Source organism: Anomaloglossus baeobatrachus, unplaced genomic scaffold, assembly GCF_048569485.1.
Source record: "Anomaloglossus baeobatrachus isolate aAnoBae1 unplaced genomic scaffold, aAnoBae1.hap1 Scaffold_760, whole genome shotgun sequence".
NCBI classification, from domain to species: domain Eukaryota; kingdom Metazoa; phylum Chordata; class Amphibia; order Anura; family Aromobatidae; genus Anomaloglossus; species Anomaloglossus baeobatrachus.
Window position 1 is genome coordinate 70,256 of NW_027445141.1, and position 25,282 is coordinate 95,537.

General features: G+C 61.5%; 23 non-coding genes across 23 annotated transcripts; all 23 read left to right on the top strand.

Annotated features, from left to right (window-relative positions):
• The first annotated feature begins 766 nt into the window (after nt 1-766).
• On the top strand, nt 767-930 carry LOC142287807 (U1 spliceosomal RNA). Its single transcript, XR_012748711.1, has one exon. It is a non-coding gene; the product is annotated as a U1 spliceosomal RNA (small nuclear RNA).
• A 931-nt stretch (nt 931-1,861) lies between these two features.
• LOC142287840 (U1 spliceosomal RNA) lies at nt 1,862-2,025 on the top strand. Its single transcript, XR_012748743.1, has one exon. It is a non-coding gene; the product is annotated as a U1 spliceosomal RNA (small nuclear RNA).
• A 905-nt stretch (nt 2,026-2,930) lies between these two features.
• On the top strand, nt 2,931-3,094 carry LOC142287764 (U1 spliceosomal RNA). The gene has a single exon (XR_012748672.1). It is a non-coding gene; the product is annotated as a U1 spliceosomal RNA (small nuclear RNA).
• A 912-nt stretch (nt 3,095-4,006) lies between these two features.
• Nucleotides 4,007-4,170, top strand: LOC142287841 (U1 spliceosomal RNA). The gene has a single exon (XR_012748744.1). It is a non-coding gene; the product is annotated as a U1 spliceosomal RNA (small nuclear RNA).
• Nucleotides 4,171-5,075: 905 nt separating this feature from the next.
• Nucleotides 5,076-5,239, top strand: LOC142287842 (U1 spliceosomal RNA). Its single transcript, XR_012748745.1, has one exon. It is a non-coding gene; the product is annotated as a U1 spliceosomal RNA (small nuclear RNA).
• A 900-nt stretch (nt 5,240-6,139) lies between these two features.
• LOC142287765 (U1 spliceosomal RNA) lies at nt 6,140-6,303 on the top strand. Its single transcript, XR_012748673.1, has one exon. It is a non-coding gene; the product is annotated as a U1 spliceosomal RNA (small nuclear RNA).
• A 912-nt stretch (nt 6,304-7,215) lies between these two features.
• Nucleotides 7,216-7,379, top strand: LOC142287843 (U1 spliceosomal RNA). Its single transcript, XR_012748746.1, has one exon. It is a non-coding gene; the product is annotated as a U1 spliceosomal RNA (small nuclear RNA).
• A 921-nt stretch (nt 7,380-8,300) lies between these two features.
• LOC142287808 (U1 spliceosomal RNA) lies at nt 8,301-8,464 on the top strand. The gene has a single exon (XR_012748712.1). It is a non-coding gene; the product is annotated as a U1 spliceosomal RNA (small nuclear RNA).
• A 905-nt stretch (nt 8,465-9,369) lies between these two features.
• Nucleotides 9,370-9,533, top strand: LOC142287844 (U1 spliceosomal RNA). The gene has a single exon (XR_012748747.1). It is a non-coding gene; the product is annotated as a U1 spliceosomal RNA (small nuclear RNA).
• Nucleotides 9,534-10,443: 910 nt separating this feature from the next.
• Nucleotides 10,444-10,607, top strand: LOC142287845 (U1 spliceosomal RNA). The gene has a single exon (XR_012748748.1). It is a non-coding gene; the product is annotated as a U1 spliceosomal RNA (small nuclear RNA).
• A 905-nt stretch (nt 10,608-11,512) lies between these two features.
• Nucleotides 11,513-11,676, top strand: LOC142287847 (U1 spliceosomal RNA). Its single transcript, XR_012748750.1, has one exon. It is a non-coding gene; the product is annotated as a U1 spliceosomal RNA (small nuclear RNA).
• Nucleotides 11,677-12,581: 905 nt separating this feature from the next.
• Nucleotides 12,582-12,745, top strand: LOC142287809 (U1 spliceosomal RNA). The gene has a single exon (XR_012748713.1). It is a non-coding gene; the product is annotated as a U1 spliceosomal RNA (small nuclear RNA).
• Nucleotides 12,746-13,650: 905 nt separating this feature from the next.
• Nucleotides 13,651-13,814, top strand: LOC142287848 (U1 spliceosomal RNA). Its single transcript, XR_012748751.1, has one exon. It is a non-coding gene; the product is annotated as a U1 spliceosomal RNA (small nuclear RNA).
• A 900-nt stretch (nt 13,815-14,714) lies between these two features.
• On the top strand, nt 14,715-14,878 carry LOC142287849 (U1 spliceosomal RNA). The gene has a single exon (XR_012748752.1). It is a non-coding gene; the product is annotated as a U1 spliceosomal RNA (small nuclear RNA).
• A 905-nt stretch (nt 14,879-15,783) lies between these two features.
• Nucleotides 15,784-15,947, top strand: LOC142287810 (U1 spliceosomal RNA). The gene has a single exon (XR_012748714.1). It is a non-coding gene; the product is annotated as a U1 spliceosomal RNA (small nuclear RNA).
• A 915-nt stretch (nt 15,948-16,862) lies between these two features.
• Nucleotides 16,863-17,026, top strand: LOC142287850 (U1 spliceosomal RNA). The gene has a single exon (XR_012748753.1). It is a non-coding gene; the product is annotated as a U1 spliceosomal RNA (small nuclear RNA).
• A 905-nt stretch (nt 17,027-17,931) lies between these two features.
• LOC142287851 (U1 spliceosomal RNA) lies at nt 17,932-18,095 on the top strand. Its single transcript, XR_012748754.1, has one exon. It is a non-coding gene; the product is annotated as a U1 spliceosomal RNA (small nuclear RNA).
• A 900-nt stretch (nt 18,096-18,995) lies between these two features.
• LOC142287852 (U1 spliceosomal RNA) lies at nt 18,996-19,159 on the top strand. The gene has a single exon (XR_012748755.1). It is a non-coding gene; the product is annotated as a U1 spliceosomal RNA (small nuclear RNA).
• Nucleotides 19,160-20,069: 910 nt separating this feature from the next.
• Nucleotides 20,070-20,233, top strand: LOC142287853 (U1 spliceosomal RNA). Its single transcript, XR_012748756.1, has one exon. It is a non-coding gene; the product is annotated as a U1 spliceosomal RNA (small nuclear RNA).
• Nucleotides 20,234-21,133: 900 nt separating this feature from the next.
• On the top strand, nt 21,134-21,297 carry LOC142287811 (U1 spliceosomal RNA). Its single transcript, XR_012748715.1, has one exon. It is a non-coding gene; the product is annotated as a U1 spliceosomal RNA (small nuclear RNA).
• Nucleotides 21,298-22,207: 910 nt separating this feature from the next.
• On the top strand, nt 22,208-22,371 carry LOC142287854 (U1 spliceosomal RNA). The gene has a single exon (XR_012748757.1). It is a non-coding gene; the product is annotated as a U1 spliceosomal RNA (small nuclear RNA).
• Nucleotides 22,372-23,276: 905 nt separating this feature from the next.
• Nucleotides 23,277-23,440, top strand: LOC142287855 (U1 spliceosomal RNA). Its single transcript, XR_012748758.1, has one exon. It is a non-coding gene; the product is annotated as a U1 spliceosomal RNA (small nuclear RNA).
• A 900-nt stretch (nt 23,441-24,340) lies between these two features.
• Nucleotides 24,341-24,504, top strand: LOC142287856 (U1 spliceosomal RNA). The gene has a single exon (XR_012748759.1). It is a non-coding gene; the product is annotated as a U1 spliceosomal RNA (small nuclear RNA).
• The last annotated feature ends 778 nt before the right edge of the window (nt 24,505-25,282 follow it).

Genomic DNA, 25,282 nt, shown 5'->3' on the forward strand with positions numbered 1-25,282 from the left:
CTTGTGGCCCCATCTAGAAGCTGCCAAAGGGAAGCCGCTCGCTTTGCTGCTGGCTTTTGGTATCTGGGATTTGTTGTGAGCCTTTTTTAAAAGAGAGGAGGGGAGGGGGGGGGTTCCTTCCTTGGTCTTTGTTTTTTCGTTTTCCTCTCTCCGTTTAAACCCTTAACTCTTGATTTGGCGTCCTGATATCTTTGCTTGGCTGCTTTGGACACACCGGCCGAGTTCCCCCTGGGCCCGCTGGCTGTGGATTCCTCCGCTGGTGTAGTGACAGGAATTGGCCTTTGGTTCAGCCGGGAGGGGAGCTTTGTAGCGAGCGGCAGCGGGCACGCTCCAAAGATGGCACTTGCGGCTGCAGCAGCAGGAAGTGCACGGCCGGGCCCTTTTTTGCGGCCGCCTGGTGGGGCTGCCGACGTTGAGCCTCCGACGCCGGGCCTCTTCCTGCCGCCCTGAGCGAGCAGCCGGAGCTGCAGCCTTCTGCCTGTTTACAGGCGTCGAACGCACGTTGGGCTCCGAAGCCGCCGCCCCGCTATGCAAATGACTCTGGCTTGCTGTGCATCTTGGACGACGGCCTTCGCCTTGAGCTTGGCCTGCCATGGGGGGGATGGAAGGGGTGTAGCCGGCTCCCAGGCTGCTGGCCTCGGTGGCACCCTCTCGAAGGAACGCCTGGCTTTGGCCCCGGATCCCGCCTCACCCCACCGCCCGAGACTCCGCGATGTAGCGGGCCTGCGCCGGAGGGGCGCCCGTCGAGCCGGCGCGCTCCCAACTCATACTTACCTGGCAGGGGAGATACCATGATCACTAAGGTGGTTCTCCCAGGGTGAGGCTCATCCATTGCACGCCGGGTGTGCTGACCCCTGCGATTTCCCCAAATGCGGGAAACTCGACTGCATAATTTGTGGTAGTGGGGGACTGCGTTCGCGCTTTCCCCTGATTTGCTCTGGTCAAAGATAGACAGATACACGCTGCTGCTTGGGGGGCTCCACGAGCCAACAGGTGTGCGAGTCTCCTTTTGCTGCCTGCTGCGAGGGACTCTCAAGCAAGCACAGCCTGTTGGTGCCCCCTTGTGGCCCCATCTAGAAGCTGCCAAAGGGAAGCCGCTCGCTTTGCTGCTGGCTTTTGGTATCTGGGATTTGTTGTGAGCCTTTTTTAAAAGAGAGGAGGGGAGGGGAGGGGAGGGGAGGGGAGGGGAGGGGAGGGGAGGGGGGGGTTCCTTCCTTGGTCTTTGTTTTTTCGTTTTCCTCTCTCCGTTTAAACCCTTAACTCTTGATTTGGCGTCCTGATATCTTTGCTTGGCTGCTTTGGACACACCGGCCGAGTTCCCCCTGGGCCCGCTGGCTGTGGATTCCTCCGCTGGTGTAGTGACAGGAATTGGCCTTTGGTTCAGCCGGGAGGGGAGCTTTGTAGCGAGCGGCAGCGGGCACGCTCCAAAGATGGCACTTGCGGCTGCAGCAGCAGGAAGTGCACGGCCGGGCCCTTTTTTGCGGCCGCCTGGTGGGGCTGCCGACGTTGAGCCTCCGACGCCGGGCCTCTTCCTGCCGCCCTGAGCGAGCAGCCGGAGCTGCAGCCTTCTGCCTGTTTACAGGCGTCGAACGCACGTTGGGCTCCGAAGCCGCCGCCCCGCTATGCAAATGACTCTGGCTTGCTGTGCATCTTGGACGACGGCCTTCGCCTTGAGCTTGGCCTGCCATGGGGGGGATGGAAGGGGTGTAGCCGGCTCCCAGGCTGCTGGCCTCGGTGGCACCCTCTCGAAGGAACGCCTGGCTTTGGCCCCGGATCCCGCCTCACCCCACCGCCCGAGACTCCGCGATGTAGCGGGCCTGCGCCGGAGGGGGCGCCCGTCGAGCCGGCGCGCTCCCAACTCATACTTACCTGGCAGGGGAGATACCATGATCACTAAGGTGGTTCTCCCAGGGTGAGGCTCATCCATTGCACTCCGGGTGTGCTGACCCCTGCGATTTCCCCAAATGCGGGAAACTCGACTGCATAATTTGTGGTAGTGGGGGACTGCGTTCGCGCTTTCCCCTGATTTGCTCTGGTCAAAGATAGACAGATACACGCTGCTGCTTGGGGGGCTCCACGAGCCAACAGGTGTGCGAGTCTCCTTTTGCTGCCTGCTGCGAGGGACTCTCAAGCAAGCACAGCCTGTTGGTGCCCCCTTGTGGCCCCATCTAGAAGCTGCCAAAGGGAAGCCGCTCGCTTTGCTGCTGGCTTTTGGTATCTGGGATTTGTTGTGAGCCTTTTTTAAAAGAGAGGAGGGGAGGGGAGGGGAGGGGGGGGTTCCTTCCTTGGTCTTTGTTTTTTCGTTTTCCTCTCTCCGTTTAAACCCTTAACTCTTGATTTGGCGTCCTGATATCTTTGCTTGGCTGCTTTGGACACACCGGCCGAGTTCCCCCTGGGCCCGCTGGCTGTGGATTCCTCCGCTGGTGTAGTGACAGGAATTGGCCTTTGGTTCAGCCGGGAGGGGAGCTTTGTAGCGAGCGGCAGCGGGCACGCTCCAAAGATGGCACTTGCGGCTGCAGCAGCAGGAAGTGCACGGCCGGGCCCTTTTTTGCGGCCGCCTGGTGGGGCTGCCGACGTTGAGCCTCCGACGCCGGGCCTCTTCCTGCCGCCCTGAGCGAGCAGCCGGAGCTGCAGCCTTCTGCCTGTTTACAGGCGTCGAACGCACGTTGGGCTCCGAAGCCGCCGCCCCGCTATGCAAATGACTCTGGCTTGCTGTGCATCTTGGACGACGGCCTTCGCCTTGAGCTTGGCCTGCCATGGGGGGGATGGAAGGGGTGTAGCCGGCTCCCAGGCTGCTGGCCTCGGTGGCACCCTCTCGAAGGAACGCCTGGCTTTGGCCCCGGATCCCGCCTCACCCCACCGCCCGAGACTCCGCGATGTAGCGGGCCTGCGCCGGAGGGGCGCCCGTCGAGCCGGCGCGCTCCCAACTCATACTTACCTGGCAGGGGAGATACCATGATCACTAAGGTGGTTCTCCCAGGGTGAGGCTCATCCATTGCACTCCGGGTGTGCTGACCCCTGCGATTTCCCCAAATGCGGGAAACTCGACTGCATAATTTGTGGTAGTGGGGAACTGCGTTCGCGCTTTCCCCTGATTTGCTCTGGTCAAAGATAGACAGATACACGCTGCTGCTTGGGGGGCTCCACGAGCCAACAGGTGTGCGAGTCTCCTTTTGCTGCCTGCTGCGAGGGACTCTCAAGCAAGCACAGCCTGTTGGTGCCCCCTTGTGGCCCCATCTAGAAGCTGCCAAAGGGAAGCCGCTCGCTTTGCTGCTGGCTTTTGGTATCTGGGATTTGTTGTGAGCCTTTTTTAAAAGAGAGGAGGGGAGGGGAGGGGAGGGGGGAGGGGGGGGTTCCTTCCTTGGTCTTTGTTTTTTCGTTTTCCTCTCTCCGTTTAAACCCTTAACTCTTGATTTGGCGTCCTGATATCTTTGCTTGGCTGCTTTGGACACACCGGCCGAGTTCCCCCTGGGCCCGCTGGCTGTGGATTCCTCCGCTGGTGTAGTGACAGGAATTGGCCTTTGGTTCAGCCGGGAGGGGAGCTTTGTAGCGAGCGGCAGCGGGCACGCTCCAAAGATGGCACTTGCGGCTGCAGCAGCAGGAAGTGCACGGCCGGGCCCTTTTTTGCGGCCGCCTGGTGGGGCTGCCGACGTTGAGCCTCCGACGCCGGGCCTCTTCCTGCCGCCCTGAGCGAGCAGCCGGAGCTGCAGCCTTCTGCCTGTTTACAGGCGTCGAACGCACGTTGGGCTCCGAAGCCGCCGCCCCGCTATGCAAATGACTCTGGCTTGCTGTGCATCTTGGACGACGGCCTTCGCCTTGAGCTTGGCCTGCCATGGGGGGGATGGAAGGGGTGTAGCCGGCTCCCAGGCTGCTGGCCTCGGTGGCACCCTCTCGAAGGAACGCCTGGCTTTGGCCCCGGATCCCGCCTCACCCCACCGCCCGAGACTCCGCGATGTAGCGGGCCTGCGCCGGAGGGGCGCCCGTCGAGCCGGCGCGCTCCCAACTCATACTTACCTGGCAGGGGAGATACCATGATCACTAAGGTGGTTCTCCCAGGGTGAGGCTCATCCATTGCACTCCGGGTGTGCTGACCCCTGCGATTTCCCCAAATGCGGGAAACTCGACTGCATAATTTGTGGTAGTGGGGGACTGCGTTCGCGCTTTCCCCTGATTTGCTCTGGTCAAAGATAGACAGATACACGCTGCTGCTTGGGGGGCTCCACGAGCCAACAGGTGTGCGAGTCTCCTTTTGCTGCCTGCTGCGAGGGACTCTCAAGCAAGCACAGCCTGTTGGTGCCCCCTTGTGGCCCCATCTAGAAGCTGCCAAAGGGAAGCCGCTCGCTTTGCTGCTGGCTTTTGGTATCTGGGATTTGTTGTGAGCCTTTTTTAAAAGAGAGGAGGGGAGGGGAGGGGAGGGGGGGGTTCCTTCCTTGGTCTTTGTTTTTTCGTTTTCCTCTCTCCGTTTAAACCCTTAACTCTTGATTTGGCGTCCTGATATCTTTGCTTGGCTGCTTTGGACACACCGGCCGAGTTCCCCCTGGGCCCGCTGGCTGTGGATTCCTCCGCTGGTGTAGTGACAGGAATTGGCCTTTGGTTCAGCCGGGAGGGGAGCTTTGTAGCGAGCGGCAGCGGGCACGCTCCAAAGATGGCACTTGCGGCTGCAGCAGCAGGAAGTGCACGGCCGGGCCCTTTTTTGCGGCCGCCTGGTGGGGCTGCCGACGTTGAGCCTCCGACGCCGGGCCTCTTCCTGCCGCCCTGAGCGAGCAGCCGGAGCTGCAGCCTTCTGCCTGTTTACAGGCGTCGAACGCACGTTGGGCTCCGAAGCCGCCGCCCCGCTATGCAAATGACTCTGGCTTGCTGTGCATCTTGGACGACGGCCTTCGCCTTGAGCTTGGCCTGCCATGGGGGGGATGGAAGGGGTGTAGCCGGCTCCCAGGCTGCTGGCCTCGGTGGCACCCTCTCGAAGGAACGCCTGGCTTTGGCCCCGGATCCCGCCTCACCCCACCGCCCGAGACTCCGCGATGTAGCGGGCCTGCGCCGGAGGGGCGCCCGTCGAGCCGGCGCGCTCCCAACTCATACTTACCTGGCAGGGGAGATACCATGATCACTAAGGTGGTTCTCCCAGGGTGAGGCTCATCCATTGCACTCCGGGTGTGCTGACCCCTGCGATTTCCCCAAATGCGGGAAACTCGACTGCATAATTTGTGGTAGTGGGGGACTGCGTTCGCGCTTTCCCCTGATTTGCTCTGGTCAAAGATAGACAGATACACGCTGCTGCTTGGGGGGCTCCACGAGCCAACAGGTGTGCGAGTCTCCTTTTGCTGCCTGCTGCGAGGGACTCTCAAGCAAGCACAGCCTGTTGGTGCCCCCTTGTGGCCCATCTAGAAGCTGCCAAAGGGAAGCCGCTCGCTTTGCTGCTGGCTTTTGGTATCTGGGATTTGTTGTGAGCCTTTTTTAAAAGAGAGGAGGGGAGGGGAGGGGGGGGGTTCCTTCCTTGGTCTTTGTTTTTTCGTTTTCCTCTCTCCGTTTAAACCCTTAACTCTTGATTTGGCGTCCTGATATCTTTGCTTGGCTGCTTTGGACACACCGGCCGAGTTCCCCCTGGGCCCGCTGGCTGTGGATTCCTCCGCTGGTGTAGTGACAGGAATTGGCCTTTGGTTCAGCCGGGAGGGGAGCTTTGTAGCGAGCGGCAGCGGGCACGCTCCAAAGATGGCACTTGCGGCTGCAGCAGCAGGAAGTGCACGGCCGGGCCCTTTTTTGCGGCCGCCTGGTGGGGCTGCCGACGTTGAGCCTCCGACGCCGGGCCTCTTCCTGCCGCCCTGAGCGAGCAGCCGGAGCTGCAGCCTTCTGCCTGTTTACAGGCGTCGAACGCACGTTGGGCTCCGAAGCCGCCGCCCCGCTATGCAAATGACTCTGGCTTGCTGTGCATCTTGGACGACGGCCTTCGCCTTGAGCTTGGCCTGCCATGGGGGGGATGGAAGGGGTGTAGCCGGCTCCCAGGCTGCTGGCCTCGGTGGCACCCTCTCGAAGGAACGCCTGGCTTTGGCCCCGGATCCCGCCTCACCCCACCGCCCGAGACTCCGCGATGTAGCGGGCCTGCGCCGGAGGGGCGCCCGTCGAGCCGGCGCGCTCCCAACTCATACTTACCTGGCAGGGGAGATACCATGATCACTAAGGTGGTTCTCCCAGGGTGAGGCTCATCCATTGCACTCCGGGTGTGCTGACCCCTGCGATTTCCCCAAATGCGGGAAACTCGACTGCATAATTTGTGGTAGTGGGGAACTGCGTTCGCGCTTTCCCCTGATTTGCTCTGGTCAAAGATAGACAGATACACGCTGCTGCTTGGGGGGCTCCACGAGCCAACAGGTGTGCGAGTCTCCTTTTGCTGCCTGCTGCGAGGGACTCTCAAGCAAGCACAGCCTGTTGGTGCCCCCTTGTGGCCCCATCTAGAAGCTGCCAAAGGGAAGCCGCTCGCTTTGCTGCTGGCTTTTGGTATCTGGGATTTGTTGTGAGCCTTTTTTAAAAGAGAGGAGGGGGAGGGGAGGGGAGGGGAGGGGGGGGGTTCCTTCCTTGGTCTTTGTTTTTTCGTTTTCCTCTCTCCGTTTAAACCCTTAACTCTTGATTTGGCGTCCTGATATCTTTGCTTGGCTGCTTTGGACACACCGGCCGAGTTCCCCCTGGGCCCGCTGGCTGTGGATTCCTCCGCTGGTGTAGTGACAGGAATTGGCCTTTGGTTCAGCCGGGAGGGGAGCTTTGTAGCGAGCGGCAGCGGGCACGCTCCAAAGATGGCACTTGCGGCTGCAGCAGCAGGAAGTGCACGGCCGGGCCCTTTTTTGCGGCCGCCTGGTGGGGCTGCCGACGTTGAGCCTCCGACGCCGGGCCTCTTCCTGCCGCCCTGAGCGAGCAGCCGGAGCTGCAGCCTTCTGCCTGTTTACAGGCGTCGAACGCACGTTGGGCTCCGAAGCCGCCGCCCCGCTATGCAAATGACTCTGGCTTGCTGTGCATCTTGGACGACGGCCTTCGCCTTGAGCTTGGCCTGCCATGGGGGGGATGGAAGGGGTGTAGCCGGCTCCCAGGCTGCTGGCCTCGGTGGCACCCTCTCGAAGGAACGCCTGGCTTTGGCCCCGGATCCCGCCTCACCCCACCGCCCGAGACTCCGCGATGTAGCGGGCCTGCGCCGGAGGGGCGCCCGTCGAGCCGGCGCGCTCCCAACTCATACTTACCTGGCAGGGGAGATACCATGATCACTAAGGTGGTTCTCCCAGGGTGAGGCTCATCCATTGCACTCCGGGTGTGCTGACCCCTGCGATTTCCCCAAATGCGGGAAACTCGACTGCATAATTTGTGGTAGTGGGGGACTGCGTTCGCGCTTTCCCCTGATTTGCTCTGGTCAAAGATAGACAGATACACGCTGCTGCTTGGGGGGCTCCACGAGCCAACAGGTGTGCGAGTCTCCTTTTGCTGCCTGCTGCGAGGGACTCTCAAGCAAGCACAGCCTGTTGGTGCCCCCTTGTGGCCCCATCTAGAAGCTGCCAAAGGGAAGCCGCTCGCTTTGCTGCTGGCTTTTGGTATCTGGGATTTGTTGTGAGCCTTTTTTAAAAGAGAGGAGGGGAGGGGAGGGGAGGGGAGGGGAGGGGAGGGGGGGGTTCCTTCCTTGGTCTTTGTTTTTTCGTTTTCCTCTCTCCGTTTAAACCCTTAACTCTTGATTTGGCGTCCTGATATCTTTGCTTGGCTGCTTTGGACACACCGGCCGAGTTCCCCCTGGGCCCGCTGGCTGTGGATTCCTCCGCTGGTGTAGTGACAGGAATTGGCCTTTGGTTCAGCCGGGAGGGGAGCTTTGTAGCGAGCGGCAGCGGGCACGCTCCAAAGATGGCACTTGCGGCTGCAGCAGCAGGAAGTGCACGGCCGGGCCCTTTTTTTGCGGCCGCCTGGTGGGGCTGCCGACGTTGAGCCTCCGACGCCGGGCCTCTTCCTGCCGCCCTGAGCGAGCAGCCGGAGCTGCAGCCTTCTGCCTGTTTACAGGCGTCGAACGCACGTTGGGCTCCGAAGCCGCCGCCCCGCTATGCAAATGACTCTGGCTTGCTGTGCATCTTGGACGACGGCCTTCGCCTTGAGCTTGGCCTGCCATGGGGGGGATGGAAGGGGTGTAGCCGGCTCCCAGGCTGCTGGCCTCGGTGGCACCCTCTCGAAGGAACGCCTGGCTTTGGCCCCGGATCCCGCCTCACCCCACCGCCCGAGACTCCGCGATGTAGCGGGCCTGCGCCGGAGGGGCGCCCGTCGAGCCGGCGCGCTCCCAACTCATACTTACCTGGCAGGGGAGATACCATGATCACTAAGGTGGTTCTCCCAGGGTGAGGCTCATCCATTGCACGCCGGGTGTGCTGACCCCTGCGATTTCCCCAAATGCGGGAAACTCGACTGCATAATTTGTGGTAGTGGGGGACTGCGTTCGCGCTTTCCCCTGATTTGCTCTGGTCAAAGATAGACAGATACACGCTGCTGCTTGGGGGGCTCCACGAGCCAACAGGTGTGCGAGTCTCCTTTTGCTGCCTGCTGCGAGGGACTCTCAAGCAAGCACAGCCTGTTGGTGCCCCCTTGTGGCCCCATCTAGAAGCTGCCAAAGGGAAGCCGCTCGCTTTGCTGCTGGCTTTTGGTATCTGGGATTTGTTGTGAGCCTTTTTTAAAAGAGAGGAGGGGAGGGGAGGGGAGGGGGGGGTTCCTTCCTTGGTCTTTGTTTTTTCGTTTTCCTCTCTCCGTTTAAACCCTTAACTCTTGATTTGGCGTCCTGATATCTTTGCTTGGCTGCTTTGGACACACCGGCCGAGTTCCCCCTGGGCCCGCTGGCTGTGGATTCCTCCGCTGGTGTAGTGACAGGAATTGGCCTTTGGTTCAGCCGGGAGGGGAGCTTTGTAGCGAGCGGCAGCGGGCACGCTCCAAAGATGGCACTTGCGGCTGCAGCAGCAGGAAGTGCACGGCCGGGCCCTTTTTTGCGGCCGCCTGGTGGGGCTGCCGACGTTGAGCCTCCGACGCCGGGCCTCTTCCTGCCGCCCTGAGCGAGCAGCCGGAGCTGCAGCCTTCTGCCTGTTTACAGGCGTCGAACGCACGTTGGGCTCCGAAGCCGCCGCCCCGCTATGCAAATGACTCTGGCTTGCTGTGCATCTTGGACGACGGCCTTCGCCTTGAGCTTGGCCTGCCATGGGGGGGATGGAAGGGGTGTAGCTGGCTCCCAGGCTGCTGGCCTCGGTGGCACCCTCTCGAAGGAACGCCTGGCTTTGGCCCCGGATCCCGCCTCACCCCACCGCCCGAGACTCCGCGATGTAGCGGGCCTGCGCCGGAGGGGCGCCCGTCGAGCCGGCGCGCTCCCAACTCATACTTACCTGGCAGGGGAGATACCATGATCACTAAGGTGGTTCTCCCAGGGTGAGGCTCATCCATTGCACTCCGGGTGTGCTGACCCCTGCGATTTCCCCAAATGCGGGAAACTCGACTGCATAATTTGTGGTAGTGGGGGACTGCGTTCGCGCTTTCCCCTGATTTGCTCTGGTCAAAGATAGACAGATACACGCTGCTGCTTGGGGGGCTCCACGAGCCAACAGGTGTGCGAGTCTCCTTTTGCTGCCTGCTGCGAGGGACTCTCAAGCAAGCACAGCCTGTTGGTGCCCCCTTGTGGCCCCATCTAGAAGCTGCCAAAGGGAAGCCGCTCGCTTTGCTGCTGGCTTTTGGTATCTGGGATTTGTTGTGAGCCTTTTTTAAAAGAGAGGAGGGGAGGGGAGGGGAGGGGAGGGGGGGGTTCCTTCCTTGGTCTTTGTTTTTTCGTTTTCCTCTCTCCGTTTAAACCCTTAACTCTTGATTTGGCGTCCTGATATCTTTGCTTGGCTGCTTTGGACACACCGGCCGAGTTCCCCCTGGGCCCGCTGGCTGTGGATTCCTCCGCTGGTGTAGTGACAGGAATTGGCCTTTGGTTCAGCCGGGAGGGGAGCTTTGTAGCGAGCGGCAGCGGGCACGCTCCAAAGATGGCACTTGCGGCTGCAGCAGCAGGAAGTGCACGGCCGGGCCCTTTTTTGCGGCCGCCTGGTGGGGCTGCCGACGTTGAGCCTCCGACGCCGGGCCTCTTCCTGCCGCCCTGAGCGAGCAGCCGGAGCTGCAGCCTTCTGCCTGTTTACAGGCGTCGAACGCACGTTGGGCTCCGAAGCCGCCGCCCCGCTATGCAAATGACTCTGGCTTGCTGTGCATCTTGGACGACGGCCTTCGCCTTGAGCTTGGCCTGCCATGGGGGGGATGGAAGGGGTGTAGCCGGCTCCCAGGCTGCTGGCCTCGGTGGCACCCTCTCGAAGGAACGCCTGGCTTTGGCCCCGGATCCCGCCTCACCCCACCGCCCGAGACTCCGCGATGTAGCGGGCCTGCGCCGGAGGGGCGCCCGTCGAGCCGGCGCGCTCCCAACTCATACTTACCTGGCAGGGGAGATACCATGATCACTAAGGTGGTTCTCCCAGGGTGAGGCTCATCCATTGCACTCCGGGTGTGCTGACCCCTGCGATTTCCCCAAATGCGGGAAACTCGACTGCATAATTTGTGGTAGTGGGGGACTGCGTTCGCGCTTTCCCCTGATTTGCTCTGGTCAAAGATAGACAGATACACGCTGCTGCTTGGGGGGCTCCACGAGCCAACAGGTGTGCGAGTCTCCTTTTGCTGCCTGCTGCGAGGGACTCTCAAGCAAGCACAGCCTGTTGGTGCCCCCTTGTGGCCCCATCTAGAAGCTGCCAAAGGGAAGCCGCTCGCTTTGCTGCTGGCTTTTGGTATCTGGGATTTGTTGTGAGCCTTTTTTAAAAGAGAGGAGGGGAGGGGAGGGGAGGGGGGGGTTCCTTCCTTGGTCTTTGTTTTTTCGTTTTCCTCTCTCCGTTTAAACCCTTAACTCTTGATTTGGCGTCCTGATATCTTTGCTTGGCTGCTTTGGACACACCGGCCGAGTTCCCCCTGGGCCCGCTGGCTGTGGATTCCTCCGCTGGTGTAGTGACAGGAATTGGCCTTTGGTTCAGCCGGGAGGGGAGCTTTGTAGCGAGCGGCAGCGGGCACGCTCCAAAGATGGCACTTGCGGCTGCAGCAGCAGGAAGTGCACGGCCGGGCCCTTTTTTGCGGCCGCCTGGTGGGGCTGCCGACGTTGAGCCTCCGACGCCGGGCCTCTTCCTGCCGCCCTGAGCGAGCAGCCGGAGCTGCAGCCTTCTGCCTGTTTACAGGCGTCGAACGCACGTTGGGCTCCGAAGCCGCCGCCCCGCTATGCAAATGACTCTGGCTTGCTGTGCATCTTGGACGACGGCCTTCGCCTTGAGCTTGGCCTGCCATGGGGGGGATGGAAGGGGTGTAGCCGGCTCCCAGGCTGCTGGCCTCGGTGGCACCCTCTCGAAGGAACGCCTGGCTTTGGCCCCGGATCCCGCCTCACCCCACCGCCCGAGACTCCGCGATGTAGCGGGCCTGCGCCGGAGGGGCGATTGTCGAGCCGGCGCGCTCCCAACTCATACTTACCTGGCAGGGGAGATACCATGATCACTAAGGTGGTTCTCCCAGGGTGAGGCTCATCCATTGCACTCCGGGTGTGCTGACCCCTGCGATTTCCCCAAATGCGGGAAACTCGACTGCATAATTTGTGGTAGTGGGGGACTGCGTTCGCGCTTTCCCCTGATTTGCTCTGGTCAAAGATAGACAGATACACGCTGCTGCTTGGGGGGCTCCACGAGCCAACAGGTGTGCGAGTCTCCTTTTGCTGCCTGCTGCGAGGGACTCTCAAGCAAGCACAGCCTGTTGGTGCCCCCTTGTGGCCCCATCTAGAAGCTGCCAAAGGGAAGCCGCTCGCTTTGCTGCTGGCTTTTGGTATCTGGGATTTGTTGTGAGCCTTTTTTAAAAGAGAGGAGGGGAGGGGAGGGGAGGGGGGGGTTCCTTCCTTGGTCTTTGTTTTTTCGTTTTCCTCTCTCCGTTTAAACCCTTAACTCTTGATTTGGCGTCCTGATATCTTTGCTTGGCTGTTTTGGACACACCGGCCGAGTTCCCCCTGGGCCCGCTGGCTGTGGATTCCTCCGCTGGTGTAGTGACAGGAATTGGCCTTTGGTTCAGCCGGGAGGGGAGCTTTGTAGCGAGCGGCAGCGGGCACGCTCCAAAGATGGCACTTGCGGCTGCAGCAGCAGGAAGTGCACGGCCGGGCCCTTTTTTGCGGCCGCCTGGTGGGGCTGCCGACGTTGAGCCTCCGACGCCGGGCCTCTTCCTGCCGCCCTGAGCGAGCAGCCGGAGCTGCAGCCTTCTGCCTGTTTACAGGCGTCGAACGCACGTTGGGCTCCGAAGCCGCCGCCCCGCTATGCAAATGACTCTGGCTTGCTGTGCATCTTGGACGACGGCCTTCGCCTTGAGCTTGGCCTGCCATGGGGGGGATGGAAGGGGTGTAGCCGGCTCCCAGGCTGCTGGCCTCGGTGGCACCCTCTCGAAGGAACGCCTGGCTTTGGCCCCGGATCCCGCCTCACCCCACCGCCCGAGACTCCGCGATGTAGCGGGCCTGCGCTGGAGGGGCGCCCGTCGAGCCGGCGCGCTCCCAACTCATACTTACCTGGCAGGGGAGATACCATGATCACTAAGGTGGTTCTCCCAGGGTGAGGCTCATCCATTGCACGCCGGGTGTGCTGACCCCTGCGATTTCCCCAAATGCGGGAAACTCGACTGCATAATTTGTGGTAGTGGGGGACTGCGTTCGCGCTTTCCCCTGATTTGCTCTGGTCAAAGATAGACAGATACACGCTGCTGCTTGGGGGGCTCCACGAGCCAACAGGTGTGCGAGTCTCCTTTTGCTGCCTGCTGCGAGGGACTCTCAAGCAAGCACAGCCTGTTGGTGCCCCCTTGTGGCCCCATCTAGAAGCTGCCAAAGGGAAGCCGCTCGCTTTGCTGCTGGCTTTTGGTATCTGGGATTTGTTGTGAGCCTTTTTTAAAAGAGAGGAGGGGAGGGGAGGGGAGGGGGGGGTTCCTTCCTTGGTCTTTGTTTTTTCGTTTTCCTCTCTCCGTTTAAACCCTTAACTCTTGATTTGGCGTCCTGATATCTTTGCTTGGCTGCTTTGGACACACCGGCCGAGTTCCCCCTGGGCCCGCTGGCTGTGGATTCCTCCGCTGGTGTAGTGACAGGAATTGGCCTTTGGTTCAGCCGGGAGGGGAGCTTTGTAGCGAGCGGCAGCGGGCACGCTCCAAAGATGGCACTTGCGGCTGCAGCAGCAGGAAGTGCACGGCCGGGCCCTTTTTTGCGGCCGCCTGGTGGGGCTGCCGACGTTGAGCCTCCGACGCCGGGCCTCTTCCTGCCGCCCTGAGCGAGCAGCCGGAGCTGCAGCCTTCTGCCTGTTTACAGGCGTCGAACGCACGTTGGGCTCCGAAGCCGCCGCCCCGCTATGCAAATGACTCTGGCTTGCTGTGCATCTTGGACGACGGCCTTCGCCTTGAGCTTGGCCTGCCATGGGGGGGATGGAAGGGGTGTAGCCGGCTCCCAGGCTGCTGGCCTCGGTGGCACCCTCTCGAAGGAACGCCTGGCTTTGGCCCCGGATCCCGCCTCACCCCACCGCCCGAGACTCCGCGATGTAGCGGGCCTGCGCCGGAGGGGCGCCCGTCGAGCCGGCGCGCTCCCAACTCATACTTACCTGGCAGGGGAGATACCATGATCACTAAGGTGGTTCTCCCAGGGTGAGGCTCATCCATTGCACTCCGGGTGTGCTGACCCCTGCGATTTCCCCAAATGCGGGAAACTCGACTGCATAATTTGTGGTAGTGGGGGACTGCGTTCGCGCTTTCCCCTGATTTGCTCTGGTCAAAGATAGACAGATACACGCTGCTGCTTGGGGGGCTCCACGAGCCAACAGGTGTGCGAGTCTCCTTTTGCTGCCTGCTGCGAGGGACTCTCAAGCAAGCACAGCCTGTTGGTGCCCCCTTGTGGCCCCATCTAGAAGCTGCCAAAGGGAAGCCGCTCGCTTTGCTGCTGGCTTTTGGTATCTGGGATTTGTTGTGAGCCTTTTTTAAAAGAGAGGAGGGGAGGGGAGGGGGGGGTTCCTTCCTTGGTCTTTGTTTTTTCGTTTTCCTCTCTCCGTTTAAACCCTTAACTCTTGATTTGGCGTCCTGATATCTTTGCTTGGCTGCTTTGGACACACCGGCCGAGTTCCCCCTGGGCCCGCTGGCTGTGGATTCCTCCGCTGGTGTAGTGACAGGAATTGGCCTTTGGTTCAGCCGGGAGGGGAGCTTTGTAGCGAGCGGCAGCGGGCACGCTCCAAAGATGGCACTTGCGGCTGCAGCAGCAGGAAGTGCACGGCCGGGCCCTTTTTTGCGGCCGCCTGGTGGGGCTGCCGACGTTGAGCCTCCGACGCCGGGCCTCTTCCTGCCGCCCTGAGCGAGCAGCCGGAGCTGCAGCCTTCTGCCTGTTTACAGGCGTCGAACGCACGTTGGGCTCCGAAGCCGCCGCCCCGCTATGCAAATGACTCTGGCTTGCTGTGCATCTTGGACGACGGCCTTCGCCTTGAGCTTGGCCTGCCATGGGGGGGATGGAAGGGGTGTAGCCGGCTCCCAGGCTGCTGGCCTCGGTGGCACCCTCTCGAAGGAACGCCTGGCTTTGGCCCCGGATCCCGCCTCACCCCACCGCCCGAGACTCCGCGATGTAGCGGGCCTGCGCCGGAGGGGCGATTGTCGAGCCGGCGCGCTCCCAACTCATACTTACCTGGCAGGGGAGATACCATGATCACTAAGGTGGTTCTCCCAGGGTGAGGCTCATCCATTGCACTCCGGGTGTGCTGACCCCTGCGATTTCCCCAAATGCGGGAAACTCGACTGCATAATTTGTGGTAGTGGGGGACTGCGTTCGCGCTTTCCCCTGATTTGCTCTGGTCAAAGATAGACAGATACACGCTGCTGCTTGGGGGGCTCCACGAGCCAACAGGTGTGCGAGTCTCCTTTTGCTGCCTGCTGCGAGGGACTCTCAAGCAAGCACAGCCTGTTGGTGCCCCCTTGTGGCCCCATCTAGAAGCTGCCAAAGGGAAGCCGCTCGCTTTGCTGCTGGCTTTTGGTATCTGGGATTTGTTGTGAGCCTTTTTTAAAAGAGAGGAGGGGAGGGGAGGGGAGGGGGGGGTTCCTTCCTTGGTCTTTGTTTTTTCGTTTTCCTCTCTCCGTTTAAACCCTTAACTCTTGATTTGGCGTCCTGATATCTTTGCTTGGCTGCTTTGGACACACCGGCCGAGTTCCCCCTGGGCCCGCTGGCTGTGGATTCCTCCGCTGGTGTAGTGACAGGAATTGGCCTTTGGTTCAGCCGGGAGGGGAGCTTTGTAGCGAGCGGCAGCGGGCACGCTCCAAAGATGGCACTTGCGGCTGCAGCAGCAGGAAGTGCACGGCCGGGCCCTTTTTTGCGGCCGCCTGGTGGGGCTGCCGACGTTGAGCCTCCGACGCCGGGCCTCTTCCTGCCGCCCTGAGCGAGCAGCCGGAGCTGCAGCCTTCTGCCTGTTTACAGGCGTCGAACGCACGTTGGGCTCCGAAGCCGCCGCCCCGCTATGCAAATGACTCTGGCTTGCTGTGCATCTTGGACGACGGCCTTCGCCTTGAGCTTGGCCTGCCATGGGGGGGATGGAAGGGGTGTAGCCGGCTCCCAGGCTGCTGGCCTCGGTGGCACCCTCTCGAAGGAACGCCTGGCTTTGGCCCCGGATCCCGCCTCACCCCACCGCCCGAGACTCCGCGATGTAGCGGGCCTGCGCTGGAGGGGCGCCCGTCGAGCCGGCGCGCTCCCAACTCATACTTACCTGGCAGGGGAGATACCATGATCACTAAGGTGGTTCTCCCAGGGTGAGGCTCATCCATTGCACGCCGGGTGTGCTGACCCCTGCGATTTCCCCAAATGCGGGAAACTCGACTGCATAATTTGTGGTAGTGGGGGACTGCGTTCGCGCTTTCCCCTGATTTGCTCTGGTCAAAGATAGACAGATACACGCTGCTGCTTGGGGGGCTCCACGAGCCAACAGGTGTGCGAGTCTCCTTTTGCTGCCTGCTGCGAGGGACTCTCAAGCAAGCACAGCCTGTTGGTGCCCCCTTGTGGCCCCATCTAGAAGCTGCCAAAGGGAAGCCGCTCGCTTTGCTGCTGGCTTTTGGTATCTGGGATTTGTTGTGAGCCTTTTTTAAAAGAGAGGAGGGGAGGGGAGGGGAGGGGAGGGGAGGGGGGGGTTCCTTCCTTGGTCTTTGTTTTTTCGTTTTCCTCTCTCCGTTTAAACCCTTAACTCTTGATTTGGCGTCCTGATATCTTTGCTTGGCTGCTTTGGACACACCGGCCGAGTTCCCCCTGGGCCCGCTGGCTGTGGATTCCTCCGCTGGTGTAGTGACAGGAATTGGCCTTTGGTTCAGCCGGGAGGGGAGCTTTGTAGCGAGCGGCAGCGGGCACGCTCCAAAGATGGCACTTGCGGCTGCAGCAGCAGGAAGTGCACGGCCGGGCCCTTTTTTGCGGCCGCCTGGTGGGGCTGCCGACGTTGAGCCTCCGACGCCGGGCCTCTTCCTGCCGCCCTGAGCGAGCAGCCGGAGCTGCAGCCTTCTGCCTGTTTACAGGCGTCGAACGCACGTTGGGCTCCGAAGCCGCCGCCCCGCTATGCAAATGACTCTGGCTTGCTGTGCATCTTGGACGACGGCCTTCGCCTTGAGCTTGGCCTGCCATGGGGGGGATGGAAGGGGTGTAGCCGGCTCCCAGGCTGCTGGCCTCGGTGGCACCCTCTCGAAGGAACGCCTGGCTTTGGCCCCGGATCCCGCCTCACCCCACCGCCCGAGACTCCGCGATGTAGCGGGCCTGCGCCGGAGGGGCGCCCGTCGAGCCGGCGCGCTCCCAACTCATACTTACCTGGCAGGGGAGATACCATGATCACTAAGGTGGTTCTCCCAGGGTGAGGCTCATCCATTGCACTCCGGGTGTGCTGACCCCTGCGATTTCCCCAAATGCGGGAAACTCGACTGCATAATTTGTGGTAGTGGGGGACTGCGTTCGCGCTTTCCCCTGATTTGCTCTGGTCAAAGATAGACAGATACACGCTGCTGCTTGGGGGGCTCCACGAGCCAACAGGTGTGCGAGTCTCCTTTTGCTGCCTGCTGCGAGGGACTCTCAAGCAAGCACAGCCTGTTGGTGCCCCCTTGTGGCCCCATCTAGAAGCTGCCAAAGGGAAGCCGCTCGCTTTGCTGCTGGCTTTTGGTATCTGGGATTTGTTGTGAGCCTTTTTTAAAAGAGAGGAGGGGAGGGGAGGGGAGGGGGGGGTTCCTTCCTTGGTCTTTGTTTTTTCGTTTTCCTCTCTCCGTTTAAACCCTTAACTCTTGATTTGGCGTCCTGATATCTTTGCTTGGCTGCTTTGGACACACCGGCCGAGTTCCCCCTGGGCCCGCTGGCTGTGGATTCCTCCGCTGGTGTAGTGACAGGAATTGGCCTTTGGTTCAGCCGGGAGGGGAGCTTTGTAGCGAGCGGCAGCGGGCACGCTCCAAAGATGGCACTTGCGGCTGCAGCAGCAGGAAGTGCACGGCCGGGCCCTTTTTTGCGGCCGCCTGGTGGGGCTGCCGACGTTGAGCCTCCGACGCCGGGCCTCTTCCTGCCGCCCTGAGCGAGCAGCCGGAGCTGCAGCCTTCTGCCTGTTTACAGGCGTCGAACGCACGTTGGGCTCCGAAGCCGCCGCCCCGCTATGCAAATGACTCTGGCTTGCTGTGCATCTTGGACGACGGCCTTCGCCTTGAGCTTGGCCTGCCATGGGGGGGATGGAAGGGGTGTAGCCGGCTCCCAGGCTGCTGGCCTCGGTGGCACCCTCTCGAAGGAACGCCTGGCTTTGGCCCCGGATCCCGCCTCACCCCACCGCCCGAGACTCCGCGATGTAGCGGGCCTGCGCCGGAGGGGCGCCCGTCGAGCCGGCGCGCTCCCAACTCATACTTACCTGGCAGGGGAGATACCATGATCACTAAGGTGGTTCTCCCAGGGTGAGGCTCATCCATTGCACTCCGGGTGTGCTGACCCCTGCGATTTCCCCAAATGCGGGAAACTCGACTGCATAATTTGTGGTAGTGGGGGACTGCGTTCGCGCTTTCCCCTGATTTGCTCTGGTCAAAGATAGACAGATACACGCTGCTGCTTGGGGGGCTCCACGAGCCAACAGGTGTGCGAGTCTCCTTTTGCTGCCTGCTGCGAGGGACTCTCAAGCAAGCACAGCCTGTTGGTGCCCCCTTGTGGCCCCATCTAGAAGCTGCCAAAGGGAAGCCGCTCGCTTTGCTGCTGGCTTTTGGTATCTGGGATTTGTTGTGAGCCTTTTTTAAAAGAGAGGAGGGGAGGGGAGGGGGGGGTTCCTTCCTTGGTCTTTGTTTTTTCGTTTTCCTCTCTCCGTTTAAACCCTTAACTCTTGATTTGGCGTCCTGATATCTTTGCTTGGCTGCTTTGGACACACCGGCCGAGTTCCCCCTGGGCCCGCTGGCTGTGGATTCCTCCGCTGGTGTAGTGACAGGAATTGGCCTTTGGTTCAGCCGGGAGGGGAGCTTTGTAGCGAGCGGCAGCGGGCACGCTCCAAAGATGGCACTTGCGGCTGCAGCAGCAGGAAGTGCACGGCCGGGCCCTTTTTTGCGGCCGCCTGGTGGGGCTGCCGACGTTGAGCCTCCGACGCCGGGCCTCTTCCTGCCGCCCTGAGCGAGCAGCCGGAGCTGCAGCCTTCTGCCTGTTTACAGGCGTCGAACGCACGTTGGGCTCCGAAGCCGCCGCCCCGCTATGCAAATGACTCTGGCTTGCTGTGCATCTTGGACGACGGCCTTCGCCTTGAGCTTGGCCTGCCATGGGGGGGATGGAAGGGGTGTAGCCGGCTCCCAGGCTGCTGGCCTCGGTGGCACCCTCTCGAAGGAACGCCTGGCTTTGGCCCCGGATCCCGCCTCACCCCACCGCCCGAGACTCCGCGATGTAGCGGGCCTGCGCCGGAGGGGCGCCCGTCGAGCCGGCGCGCTCCCAACTCATACTTACCTGGCAGGGGAGATACCATGATCACTAAGGTGGTTCTCCCAGGGTGAGGCTCATCCATTGCACTCCGGGTGTGCTGACCCCTGCGATTTCCCCAAATGCGGGAAACTCGACTGCATAATTTGTGGTAGTGGGGGACTGCGTTCGCGCTTTCCCCTGATTTGCTCTGGTCAAAGATAGACAGATACACGCTGCTGCTTGGGGGGCTCCACGAGCCAACAGGTGTGCGAGTCTCCTTTTGCTGCCTGCTGCGAGGGACTCTCAAGCAAGCACAGCCTGTTGGTGCCCCCTTGTGGCCCCATCTAGAAGCTGCCAAAGGGAAGCCGCTCGCTTTGCTGCTGGCTTTTGGTATCTGGGATTTGTTGTGAGCCTTTTTTAAAAGAGAGGAGGGGAGGGGAGGGGAGGGGAGGGGGGGGTTCCTTCCTTGGTCTTTGTTTTTTCGTTTTCCTCTCTCCGTTTAAACCCTTAACTCTTGATTTGGCGTCCTGATATCTTTGCTTGGCTGCTTTGGACACACCGGCCGAGTTCCCCCTGGGCCCGCTGGCTGTGGATTCCTCCGCTGGTGTAGTGACAGGAATTGGCCTTTGGTTCAGCCGGGAGGGGAGCTTTGTAGCGAGCGGCAGCGGGCACGCTCCAAAGATGGCACTTGCGGCTGCAGCAGCAGGAAGTGCACGGCCGGGCCCTTTTTTGCGGCCGCCTGGTGGGGCTGCCGACGTTGAGCCTCCGACGCCGGGCCTCTTCCTGCCGCCCTGAGCGAGCAGCCGGAGCTGCAGCCTTCTGCCTGTTTACAGGCGTCGAACGCACGTTGGGCTCCGAAGCCGCCGCCCCGCTATGCAAATGACTCTGGCTTGCTGTGCATCTTGGACGACGGCCTTCGCCTTGAGCTTGGCCTGCCATGGGGGGGATGGAAGGGGTGTAGCCGGCTCCCAGGCTGCTGGCCTCGGTGGCACCCTCTCGAAGGAACGCCTGGCTTTGGCCCCGGATCCCGCCTCACCCCACCGCCCGAGACTCCGCGATGTAGCGGGCCTGCGCCGGAGGGGCGCCCGTCGAGCCGGCGCGCTCCCAACTCATACTTACCTGGCAGGGGAGATACCATGATCACTAAGGTGGTTCTCCCAGGGTGAGGCTCATCCATTGCACTCCGGGTGTGCTGACCCCTGCGATTTCCCCAAATGCGGGAAACTCGACTGCATAATTTGTGGTAGTGGGGGACTGCGTTCGCGCTTTCCCCTGATTTGCTCTGGTCAAAGATAGACAGATACACGCTGCTGCTTGGGGGGCTCCACGAGCCAACAGGTGTGCGAGTCTCCTTTTGCTGCCTGCTGCGAGGGACTCTCAAGCAAGCACAGCCTGTTGGTGCCCCCTTGTGGCCCCATCTAGAAGCTGCCAAAGGGAAGCCGCTCGCTTTGCTGCTGGCTTTTGGTATCTGGGATTTGTTGTGAGCCTTTTTTAAAAGAGAGGAGGGGAGGGGAGGGGGGGGTTCCTTCCTTGGTCTTTGTTTTTTCGTTTTCCTCTCTCCGTTTAAACCCTTAACTCTTGATTTGGCGTCCTGATATCTTTGCTTGGCTGCTTTGGACACACCGGCCGAGTTCCCCCTGGGCCCGCTGGCTGTGGATTCCTCCGCTGGTGTAGTGACAGGAATTGGCCTTTGGTTCAGCCGGGAGGGGAGCTTTGTAGCGAGCGGCAGCGGGCACGCTCCAAAGATGGCACTTGCGGCTGCAGCAGCAGGAAGTGCACGGCCGGGCCCTTTTTTGCGGCCGCCTGGTGGGGCTGCCGACGTTGAGCCTCCGACGCCGGGCCTCTTCCTGCCGCCCTGAGCGAGCAGCCGGAGCTGCAGCCTTCTGCCTGTTTACAGGCGTCGAACGCACGTTGGGCTCCGAAGCCGCCGCCCCGCTATGCAAATGACTCTGGCTTGCTGTGCATCTTGGACGACGGCCTTCGCCTTGAGCTTGGCCTGCCATGGGGGGGATGGAAGGGGTGTAGCCGGCTCCCAGGCTGCTGGCCTCGGTGGCACCCTCTCGAAGGAACGCCTGGCTTTGGCCCCGGATCCCGCCTCACCCCACCGCCCGAGACTCCGCGATGTAGCGGGCCTGCGCCGGAGGGGCGCCCGTCGAGCCGGCGCGCTCCCAACTCATACTTACCTGGCAGGGGAGATACCATGATCACTAAGGTGGTTCTCCCAGGGTGAGGCTCATCCATTGCACGCCGGGTGTGCTGACCCCTGCGATTTCCCCAAATGCGGGAAACTCGACTGCATAATTTGTGGTAGTGGGGGACTGCGTTCGCGCTTTCCCCTGATTTGCTCTGGTCAAAGATAGACAGATACACGCTGCTGCTTGGGGGGCTCCACGAGCCAACAGGTGTGCGAGTCTCCTTTTGCTGCCTGCTGCGAGGGACTCTCAAGCAAGCACAGCCTGTTGGTGCCCCCTTGTGGCCCCATCTAGAAGCTGCCAAAGGGAAGCCGCTCGCTTTGCTGCTGGCTTTTGGTATCTGGGATTTGTTGTGAGCCTTTTTTAAAAGAGAGGAGGGGAGGGGAGGGGAGGGGAGGGGGGGGTTCCTTCCTTGGTCTTTGTTTTTTCGTTTTCCTCTCTCCGTTTAAACCCTTAACTCTTGATTTGGCGTCCTGATATCTTTGCTTGGCTGCTTTGGACACACCGGCCGAGTTCCCCCTGGGCCCGCTGGCTGTGGATTCCTCCGCTGGTGTAGTGACAGGAATTGGCCTTTGGTTCAGCCGGGAGGGGAGCTTTGTAGCGAGCGGCAGCGGGCACGCTCCAAAGATGGCACTTGCGGCTGCAGCAGCAGGAAGTGCACGGCCGGGCCCTTTTTTGCGGCCGCCTGGTGGGGCTGCCGACGTTGAGCCTCCGACGCCGGGCCTCTTCCTGCCGCCCTGAGCGAGCAGCCGGAGCTGCAGCCTTCTGCCTGTTTACAGGCGTCGAACGCACGTTGGGCTCCGAAGCCGCCGCCCCGCTATGCAAATGACTCTGGCTTGCTGTGCATCTTGGACGACGGCCTTCGCCTTGAGCTTGGCCTGCCATGGGGGGGATGGAAGGGGTGTAGCCGGCTCCCAGGCTGCTGGCCTCGGTGGCACCCTCTCGAAGGAACGCCTGGCTTTGGCCCCGGATCCCGCCTCACCCCACCGCCCGAGACTCCGCGATGTAGCGGGCCTGCGCCGGAGGGGCGCCCGTCGAGCCGGCGCGCTCCCAACTCATACTTACCTGGCAGGGGAGATACCATGATCACTAAGGTGGTTCTCCCAGGGTGAGGCTCATCCATTGCACTCCGGGTGTGCTGACCCCTGCGATTTCCCCAAATGCGGGAAACTCGACTGCATAATTTGTGGTAGTGGGGGACTGCGTTCGCGCTTTCCCCTGATTTGCTCTGGTCAAAGATAGACAGATACACGCTGCTGCTTGGGGGGCTCCACGAGCCAACAGGTGTGCGAGTCTCCTTTTGCTGCCTGCTGCGAGGGACTCTCAAGCAAGCACAGCCTGTTGGTGCCCCCTTGTGGCCCCATCTAGAAGCTGCCAAAGGGAAGCCGCTCGCTTTGCTGCTGGCTTTTGGTATCTGGGATTTGTTGTGAGCCTTTTTTAAAAGAGAGGAGGGGAGGGGAGGGGAGGGGGGGGTTCCTTCCTTGGTCTTTGTTTTTTCGTTTTCCTCTCTCCGTTTAAACCCTTAACTCTTGATTTGGCGTCCTGATATCTTTGCTTGGCTGCTTTGGACACACCGGCCGAGTTCCCCCTGGGCCCGCTGGCTGTGGATTCCTCCGCTGGTGTAGTGACAGGAATTGGCCTTTGGTTCAGCCGGGAGGGGAGCTTTGTAGCGAGCGGCAGCGGGCACGCTCCAAAGATGGCACTTGCGGCTGCAGCAGCAGGAAGTGCACGGCCGGGCCCTTTTTTGCGGCCGCCTGGTGGGGCTGCCGACGTTGAGCCTCCGACGCCGGGCCTCTTCCTGCCGCCCTGAGCGAGCAGCCGGAGCTGCAGCCTTCTGCCTGTTTACAGGCGTCGAACGCACGTTGGGCTCCGAAGCCGCCGCCCCGCTATGCAAATGACTCTGGCTTGCTGTGCATCTTGGACGACGGCCTTCGCCTTGAGCTTGGCCTGCCATGGGGGGGATGGAAGGGGTGTAGCCGGCTCCCAGGCTGCTGGCCTCGGTGGCACCCTCTCGAAGGAACGCCTGGCTTTGGCCCCGGATCCCGCCTCACCCCACCGCCCGAGACTCCGCGATGTAGCGGGCCTGCGCCGGAGGGGCGCCCGTCGAGCCGGCGCGCTCCCAACTCATACTTACCTGGCAGGGGAGATACCATGATCACTAAGGTGGTTCTCCCAGGGTGAGGCTCATCCATTGCACTCCGGGTGTGCTGACCCCTGCGATTTCCCCAAATGCGGGAAACTCGACTGCATAATTTGTGGTAGTGGGGGACTGCGTTCGCGCTTTCCCCTGATTTGCTCTGGTCAAAGATAGACAGATACACGCTGCTGCTTGGGGGGCTCCACGAGCCAACAGGTGTGCGAGTCTCCTTTTGCTGCCTGCTGCGAGGGACTCTCAAGCAAGCACAGCCTGTTGGTGCCCCCTTGTGGCCCCATCTAGAAGCTGCCAAAGGGAAGCCGCTCGCTTTGCTGCTGGCTTTTGGTATCTGGGATTTGTTGTGAGCCTTTTTTAAAAGAGAGGAGGGGAGGGGAGGGGGGGGTTCCTTCCTTGGTCTTTGTTTTTTCGTTTTCCTCTCTCCGTTTAAACCCTTAACTCTTGATTTGGCGTCCTGATATCTTTGCTTGGCTGCTTTGGACACACCGGCCGAGTTCCCCCTGGGCCCGCTGGCTGTGGATTCCTCCGCTGGTGTAGTGACAGGAATTGGCCTTTGGTTCAGCCGGGAGGGGAGCTTTGTAGCGAGCGGCAGCGGGCACGCTCCAAAGATGGCACTTGCGGCTGCAGCAGCAGGAAGTGCACGGCCGGGCCCTTTTTTGCGGCCGCCTGGTGGGGCTGCCGACGTTGAGCCTCCGACGCCGGGCCTCTTCCTGCCGCCCTGAGCGAGCAGCCGGAGCTGCAGCCTTCTGCCTGTTTACAGGCGTCGAACGCACGTTGGGCTCCGAAGCCGCCGCCCCGCTATGCAAATGACTCTGGCTTGCTGTGCATCTTGGACGACGGCCTTCGCCTTGAGCTTGGCCTGCCATGGGGGGGATGGAAGGGGTGTAGCCGGCTCCCAGGCTGCTGGCCTCGGTGGCACCCTCTCGAAGGAACGCCTGGCTTTGGCCCCGGATCCCGCCTCACCCCACCGCCCGAGACTCCGCGATGTAGCGGGCCTGCGCCGGAGGGGCGCCCGTCGAGCCGGCGCGCTCCCAACTCATACTTACCTGGCAGGGGAGATACCATGATCACTAAGGTGGTTCTCCCAGGGTGAGGCTCATCCATTGCACTCCGGGTGTGCTGACCCCTGCGATTTCCCCAAATGCGGGAAACTCGACTGCATAATTTGTGGTAGTGGGGGACTGCGTTCGCGCTTTCCCCTGATTTGCTCTGGTCAAAGATAGACAGATACACGCTGCTGCTTGGGGGGCTCCACGAGCCAACAGGTGTGCGAGTCTCCTTTTGCTGCCTGCTGCGAGGGACTCTCAAGCAAGCACAGCCTGTTGGTGCCCCCTTGTGGCCCCATCTAGAAGCTGCCAAAGGGAAGCCGCTCGCTTTGCTGCTGGCTTTTGGTATCTGGGATTTGTTGTGAGCCTTTTTTAAAAGAGAGGAGGGGAGGGGAGGGGGGGGTTCCTTCCTTGGTCTTTGTTTTTTCGTTTTCCTCTCTCCGTTTAAACCCTTAACTCTTGATTTGGCGTCCTGATATCTTTGCTTGGCTGCTTTGGACACACCGGCCGAGTTCCCCCTGGGCCCGCTGGCTGTGGATTCCTCCGCTGGTGTAGTGACAGGAATTGGCCTTTGGTTCAGCCGGGAGGGGAGCTTTGTAGCGAGCGGCAGCGGGCACGCTCCAAAGATGGCACTTGCGGCTGCAGCAGCAGGAAGTGCACGGCCGGGCCCTTTTTTGCGGCCGCCTGGTGGGGCTGCCGACGTTGAGCCTCCGACGCCGGGCCTCTTCCTGCCGCCCTGAGCGAGCAGCCGGAGCTGCAGCCTTCTGCCTGTTTACAGGCGTCGAACGCACGTTGGGCTCCGAAGCCGCCGCCCCGCTATGCAAATGACTCTGGCTTGCTGTGCATCTTGGACGACGGCCTTCGCCTTGAGCTTGGCCTGCCATGGGGGGGATGGAAGGGGTGTAGCCGGCTCCCAGGCTGCTGGCCTCGGTGG